Below are 8,215 nucleotides of genomic sequence, written 5' to 3' on the forward strand. Positions count from 1 at the left end.
CAATGCGTCATGGATCTGACATGGATGCATTGCACAATTTCATTCCTTCCCCCCCCCCCAGCATTTTCCCACCAGCCTGGATGCAAGGTCAGGTGGGAGAGGCCAGACAGTGGGAGACTGCCATCCTAAAGTGGGCAAATGGCATGCCTAGAAGGAACAGAGGTCAAGTACTGGGAAACCATTATTTATACAGCCAACATACATGTTCTAACCTCTCATATAGACTACATCTGAAGTCAGAATAAAATCAGGAACATGCCTATTCACTGGTTCTCTGCTCGCTCCTCTGAGTTCCCAGCTTAATTAAAAAAAGAAGAAGCTAGAAATTCAGAATTGCTAATGGGTCATAGCAACAGATTGTTATAACATCAGCACACAATAGCAATCTAGCAATTGCAATTGCAAACAAAAGCCTTCAAGGAGAGCAGTGTGTGTGTGTGGAATGGCTACCATAAGAGGCTGAGGCAAAGAAAATGGTGCCAGTGTGGGTAGGAGTCTCAAAAATATGGACTTTCCTGTCCACATGGTATGCAAATGCACTGCAATATTTCAAAAAGTATATTATCATAGCAAAGGAGAAAATCATAGCAAAGGAGAGGAAAACCAGGTAAGTAGGCAATTAGGTGAAATCATATTAATACACCAATAAGGGGAGGGGAGGAGGGGGAGGGAGGGAAAGAACTAGAGACGGGAGCTCACTCCGTCATGCGGCACCCGGGTCTTGAACTGCTGAACTACCGACCTTCCACAGCCTGCAGTTCAGCGTCTTAACCACTTGAGCCACCGCAGCTCCTGTGTGGAATTAACCAGGCATAAAAAATTCAAAATAGTGTTTGTTTTTAAGAGATAAACAACTAATACAGACATTTGGGGTTGGTGGTCTAGCAAACATTTTGATGGGGAAATAATTTCTGCAGATCTATTTGCAAGGCTGAGTTAGTATTAGGCATTTTAAAAAGAAGCCACAAGTCAGTCATACATTTTTTTTCTTGCTCACGCACATGCAATAGTTACATATATAACAGAGTTTGTGTCTGTTCTCTGAAATCTTGCTACATCTGGTCTCTGAAATTTTATCCCACCCCCTGGAGCAAGTCTGCAATTTCCAGGTGTTGGAGCCATAACTGACCATTTAGACAGGGTAAAGACCATATTCTGGATATCTTATATCCTCTTCCAACTCATATCAAATCACACCTAATGTGATGATTAGTTCAATACTAGAAAGAAGCAGGCTCTTGAGAAAGAAGATCCACAAGGCTCACGATTGTCATGCACTGCAAATTATATCAATTACACACAACAAATTAGCTTTAGCCCTCTGGCTCATGATATATTTCCACCCATCCCAAAACAAAAGTAAGCCTGTTGTGTTCTGTGCAATGTCACACACGCACACAAAAACTTTTCTGAGCAGTGTAGGGAGCATGCATGGAAATGGGGGGGGGGGACCAACTCTACCTCAGATCTGTTTTCTCACACCTAAATATCTGAGACATACTTTCATCCTGAATTAAAATTGGAGGCACTTTCACTGTTATACCCGAAAAGTTTACTTTAATTTGTAAGGATTGCCCAACTTCAGAGGAGCCCACACACCTGTATTTCTATATAAATAATTTTTATGAACACACAATTTGATGTGAAATAGGTGAAGTCACATCAGTGACCCTTACAGAGGTCCATTACACACGCACTTCTTACTGCAGATTTTCAGAGCAGTAAGCCTTTAAGCTTGACTTTGGATTCTGTTCCCACCTTACACATCATTCTTTTCCCTCTGGTGTGTTTATTCTGCAGCTACAATTTTAAAAATGCACTTTTCTAAGTCAGGGTGGAACATCACTTGTGACGTGTGGGGGGTGGCATCCAAAGTTTAAAAAAAAAACTTATGGAATTGCCCTATTGCAGCTGTGCAGTAGCGTCCAGCAAGCACCTTCCATTAAAATCCTCATGGCTCATGTTTTGTGCATGCATTTTAGCATTAGTTCATTGAATGAAAGGGAACAGAAAGGAACTCAGGCAAAGGGGTGTGTGTGAACTGATGTTGAAACTGACAAGACTTTGTTTTGAAACTGACAAGCAGGTGCCAAGCTCCCTTTGCCTTATTGCCAAGTACTAGGGCAGTGATGACGAACCTTTTAGAGACCAAGTGCCCAAACTGCAACACAAAACCCACTTATTTATCGCAAAGTGCCAACACGGCAATTTAACCTGAATACTGAGGGTTTACTTTAGAAAAAACAACTCATACATTAACTTAAGATGATCCAAACAAAGTAAGGAAAGCAATCCCAAATGCTTTCATTTACTTAAAATTATTTGGCAGAGAATTCGACACTTTAATGATGGTCTGGGCCTGGCTGGGGCGATGGCACGCATGCCTTAGGTTCGCCACCACTGATCTAGTCCAACCCCCTGCCCAATGCAGGACCAGCCTAAAGCATCTCTGACAATTATTCGTCCAGCCTCTTCTTGAAAGCTGCCAGTGAAGGGGAGCGAACCACCTCCCTAGGCAGCCAATTCCACCTTTGAACCGAATTTTGCTTTACTATTGTATTTTAAGAGAAACCACTGGCACCAATCACAGATGAAACAATGACACAACCAGCGGAAGAACCAGGGGAGACTGTTTTGAAGAAAACAGGTCCAGATCAGTTGATGGACTTGGAAGGGTGTAACTCTTCTTAAGATTGCACTGGAAAACGTAAATAGCCTGCTGTCTAGGTGCTTGCTTTGAAATTACAGCAAGTGCTGTTATTTAACTAATTTGTCGTGCCATTATAATGCATCCCAGCACTTAGTGTGAAAATTTGCCCAAATCAACTTTCCAAAATGTCACAAGGCAACTAGTTGCCTGCGCTATGAAATTTCTCAAGCAACTCCTAAGGAATGTAAAGATATATTTGCCCTGTACAGATCTGACTGGTTCTTTATAATCCTATATCAGCTCCCAGCAATTTGAAATATTGTTTTTTCTGGATCATATGTGTAATAAAAGAGAGACCATCTTACTTTGCATCTCACTAGAACCTTGTCAGTAAAAGGAGATGGGGCTCAGCTATCCATTTTCATTCTTCCTAGAGATCTGTGAAAACTGAATGAGGAAAAGCTAAAGAATTTGGCATCTACATGCTGGAAAATCTTTGGGTGAAAGTGTGAGCAATCCTTTGTGTGGGGAATCAAATGTGAAGATGCTGGTGCTTTTTCAAAAAGCTGTTCACAGCATGAGAATGGTAGTGCTTTAGAGAATTAAGCTTTCAAACAGAAATACCAAAATACTGAAGAGTGCAAGGCAGTGGGGGAAGCGGCTGCTCTTCTGCCACCCCCATGGGGGGAAAAGGAGACACAGCGTGAGCTCTGACTCACAAAAGCTCATATTGAAATAAACTTTTCCAGTCTTTACAGTGCCAATAGACTCATGGACTTTTATTTTGCTGCAACAGAGTTGCACAACTGCCCCTCCGCAAGCCTACACCCTTTCAAGCCATATTTGGTTTCTAAACTCTGTTTGCTTTCAGGTGGTTTGTACAAATTGTGGCTAAGCCATCTGAGCCATTTCCTGACCTGTGCAGAAAGCACTGGTTTCTTTTCAGATTCTCCCTTCTAAACAGAAAGTGGTACCATCTGACTACTGCATCTTAACGTCTGACAAAAGTTTTTTTTTAAGTGTTAAGTTGGTCCATTTAAAACAAAACCCAATTACATTATCAGTTTCCAGGAGGGCGGATCCATATCTTCTGCAAATCAAAACATGACAGAAAAGAAGAACAGGGAGGGTTTTTGTTGACTGTTGCTAAGCAGAGCAACTTTGCTGGATTAAACCATCTAGTCCATCACTCAGTGGTCAGCCAGATGCTTCTGAGCACTCACAAGCCTGGCATTAAGAGCACGACCACCTCCTTTGGTGCTAACTTTTAGCAACTGGCAGTGTACAGATTCCGTATCTGGAGATTCCATTTGCTGCTGTGGACCCAAAGCTGGGAGGAAAGGTAGCATACAGATGTTTTAAACAAACAAAATAAAATGTAGCTATAACAGTTAATAGCCATTATATACCTGCCCTGAATGAAATTGCTAGCCGTACTGTAAAAACCCATCTAAGTTATCACCACATCTTGTAGCAGTGAGTTCCACAAGTCACTCCGTCATCTCCTCTCTCTCTCTCTCTTTCTCTCTGTGCCAATACTGAACCTACCATTAATCAATTTGATGAGTTATAGTGCAGACTGTTTTTCTTTTAACTTTTATTTTTAACTTCAAAAGTTCATACAAGGATTAATATGACAACAGACCCAAAGTACAATGAAAGGGGCCAAGAGAATCTGAGGACTGTTTTGCAAAGTCTTGCCTTGCAGCCTCCAAGAAGACTGAAGCCCAAAAGCTGTCTAATTCATCTCACATACTCCCCCATCCCCACGCTGTCTGAAAACCATCAACCTTTTACAGCTTGCATGCCATTAGTGGAGAAAAGATTAGCCCATCACTGGAAATTTCCTGAGCAAGTGATCCAAGCCACATGTTAAAAACAGACATCAAAGAAACACTCAGTCTTAATCTAAATGCAATTGGGGTGTGTGTGCAGGGGGAGCATCCTTTCCTACAAAACAATGGTAATTTCAGTGGCCAGAGACAGTGCTTTGCAAATGTTACACCAGCTTATTTTTTTACTTCATTTATACCTTGACCATCTCTCCATTTTATTCTTACAACCTCTACAACCAGCTTATCAGCTTATGTCAACAACAATCTTGTGGGGCAGGCCAGTATTATTACTCTCCTGTGCAGATGGGGATTGAGAAAGAATGGCTTGCCTAAAGTCATGGTGTGTGTTCATGGCAAGGGTGAAATCTGAACTGGGGACTTCTTCCTCCCCAGGCCAGGCACTTTGCCACTCTGAAACCCATTCCCTAGGCAGTAAACACAGCTGCAGTTGTGCAAGCCTCAAAAACAACCACCACAAGGATTTAGGAGAACTCTCAAGATCTGTGTTACATGGTAACCTGACAACAGCAAATGCACAAACAAAACTGACTGAAGAATTGACTTGCTGCAACTAGAAGGACAATCAATTAAATTAACAACATAGAAAGATTTAATTTTTTTTAAAGAAAAAGGTATCCCACTGGCTTGTGAAACTTTCTGACGTCAAGCAAAGCCATCTTGTCCAAGACCATATCAAAAGAAATTGTGCATACATACCAAAGATAAAACCTATCAGCAATTATTGCCAGGGCTGTGCGGGTGACCTGGTTTGAAGCCTGCATTGCATGCACTCATAACAGGGTCTTCAGCACAGAATCACACAATGGGAGAATCTCAGGTTGCTAATGAGTTTACTAATTGGCCAGCATCTCAAAACATACTGGAACCTCATCAGCAAAACAGCTCACATTACAGCCTTTTTTCTTAGTTTAGGAGAAAGTGCATTTTGTTAGCAAAAGTGTTTGGGGACAATCGTATATAAACCAAATCCCACAGTAAAATTTTAAAAAAACATTCAAAAGAGGAGGAGGGAGACCTTGGAGCACTTTTCTCCTACCCCATTCCATTCCAATAATCAACTGTTTTCTCTCTGGATTAAAGGAGGAGTGGATGGTTAGAAAAGAGTCCTGCATAAAGTTTCTTTTTCCCCCCAGGTAAGTTTCTAGCCTACAAAGTCAGATCCTAAGTAGCTGGAGGGATGCTCTTAGGGAGATGCCCCTGGAGAGATGCTACAGGAGAAATGACAGCTATACTCACGCTCTGGTTATTCTCTGGCCAGCGATACCCAGGAGAGAGATTCTGGAGCAGCTGCTGCATACAGGAGGCACGGGAGGGAATGTGCAAGCAGAAGGCAGCAGTTGGGTGGAGCACAGGAGCTGGAGGCAGGGCCAGGAGGAGGCAGGCCAGCCGCCCCGGTAGACACCCGAACACACAGTCCAGACACAGAGCCTTGCTGAAAGGTGTTGTAGAGTTGCAATACTTTCCAAAGATCATTTCCTGTGCACATTATTGGAAGGTTGGAGCATCTTTGCAATCAGGAAAAGCTGAGGAGCCTGGAGCTTTTCACTTTAGGACAAAAAATGATGATGGGGGGGGGCATGACAGAGGTTTTTAAAATTATGTATGGAGAAAGTTTGGATACAGAGAACTTTTCCTCCCTGTCCCATAATCCTAGAAAACAGGAGCACCCAATTAAGGTGAGGGATAATAGAGTGCGAAGTCCGAACCCAGAGAGGAAATAATTTAAGTATGGAATTCATTGCCAGTGGGTGAAATAACATGCATAGGTGGCTTTACAAGGGGATTTAGATAGATGCATGGAGTAAAAGTCCATCAATGGCTACTAGCTAGGGATGCCAGCCTCCAGGTGGGCCCGGGGGATCCCCCGGAATTACAGCTCATCTCCAGACTACAGAGATCAGTCCCCCTGGAGAAAAAAATGGATGCTTCGGAGGGTGGAGTCTCTGGCATTGTGCCTCACTGAGGTCCCTCCCCTCCCCCGGCTCCACCCCCAGATCTCCAAGAGTTTCCCAGCCTGGATCTGGCAGACAGACAGAGATAGGTAGGTAGGTAGGTAGATGATAGATAGCTAGACAGACAGACATTTATTACAGTCAAAGACCAGCAAATTAATTCCCAGAGGAATATATATACACAGTACACACACACACACACGCAGAGTAAAAATATTCACAATCAAATTCACTATGGCTGCACTGTGGCCTGGTAGGCTGTGGGTAGATGATAGATAGCTAGACAGACAGACATTTATTACAGTCGAAGACCAGCAAAACAAATTAATTCCCAGAAGAATATATATACACAGTACACACACACACACACAGTAAAAATGTTCACAATCAAATTCACTATGGCTGCACTGTGGCCTGGTAGGCTGTGGCAGCAGCAGCAGGAGCAGCACCAGAGCACAAATCAGACTCTTGCCACCAGGGTTCCCTCTAAGCTGAGTCAGTGTGAGCTAGCTCACAGTTTTTTAGCCTCCGGCTCACACATCTTTGCCTTAGCTCAGGAAGGAGGGCTCCAGAGCAAACTAATTGATGCAGGAGCCAAATGGCTCGCTCACAACTTTCATGCCAGCAGCTCACAGAGTAGAATTCCTGCTCACAAGACTCCACAGCTTAGAGGAAACATTGCTTGCCACTGTAGGGATCTGGCAGTCCTCCTCCCCACCATCCCCCCAATGGTGGCAGGGAGGGGCTGGCAGCCCTGGCACTAGCCATGGTGAATAAAGGGAATCTCCGTATTCGGAGGCAGCAAATCCCTAAAACCAGTCCTGGGAGGCAATTCCAGCCCTGGTTGCTGGTCCTCCCAGGCAACTAGTTGGCCACTCTGTGTTGCTAGACGAGATGGCCTGACCCAGCAGGGCTCTTCTTATGTTCTTAAAGGTAAAGGTTTCCCTTGCTCGAAAGCCAGTCAAATCCAGCTCTAGGGGGCGGTGCTCATCTCCATTTCCAAGCCAAAGAGCCAGCGCTGTCCGAAGACTTCTCTGTGGTCACGTGGCCAGTATGACTAAATGCCAAGGGTGCACAGAACACTGTTACCTTCCCACCGAAGCGGTACCTCTTTATCTACTTGCAATTTCTTGCTTTTGAACTGCTAGGTTGGCAGGAGCTGGGACCAGAGACGGGAGCTCACTCTGTCATGCGGCACTCGGGTCTCGAACTGCTGACCTACAGGTCTGCAGCTCAGTGTCTTAACCTCTGAGCCACCGCAGCCCCTTCTTATGTTGGTTTAACTCTGGAATGCATGATGTCATAACAACAGATTATTCCGAACATGTACAGAGGGCATCTCCCATACTTCTTGGGACCATGAGACAGGGCCTGACCATCTATGTGACTTCCAGAGGAAACCAAGTCAAGCTCTGTCACTTGAAAATGCTTTCTTACTGTTTTTCAATTTGAGTCTTTGGCAGAGCCAGCTTGTCCATTAGGCGCACCCAGGTGGCTGCTTAGGTGCCAAGTCCAGTCCCACTCCTGTCACTGCCTGCCTGGAGCACCGGGGTCTGCTGTGGCAGATAGCTGCCTGGAGTGGACGTAATGATGGCCATTAGCACAGATGATTTTAAAAGGGTACGAGACAGATCCATGGAGGACAGATTCATCATGTTTTAAACAAATAAGTTGCAACTAGCCATGGTGGCTAAAGGGAGCTTCCATATTCAGAGGCAGCAAACCTCTGGATACCAGTGATGGGAGGCGGCAGCAGG

General features: G+C 44.2%; 1 protein-coding gene across 1 annotated transcript in view; it reads right to left on the minus strand.

The window, feature by feature from the left end:
• FHL1 (four and a half LIM domains 1) overlaps positions 1–5,814 on the minus strand; it is a 45,080-nt gene extending 39,266 nt beyond the window's left edge. The window contains exon 1 of the mRNA XM_015424039.1: positions 5,743–5,814. The gene's annotated coding sequence lies outside the window, so the exon portion shown is untranslated. The remainder of the gene's footprint in view (positions 1–5,742) is intronic.
• Between the last annotated feature and the right edge of the window lie 2,401 nt (positions 5,815–8,215).

The sequence above is a fragment of the Gekko japonicus genome, unplaced genomic scaffold (assembly GCF_001447785.1).
Source record: "Gekko japonicus isolate JY-2015 unplaced genomic scaffold, Gekko_japonicus_V1.1 scaffold575, whole genome shotgun sequence".
Taxonomy (NCBI): Eukaryota; Metazoa; Chordata; class Lepidosauria; order Squamata; family Gekkonidae; genus Gekko; species Gekko japonicus.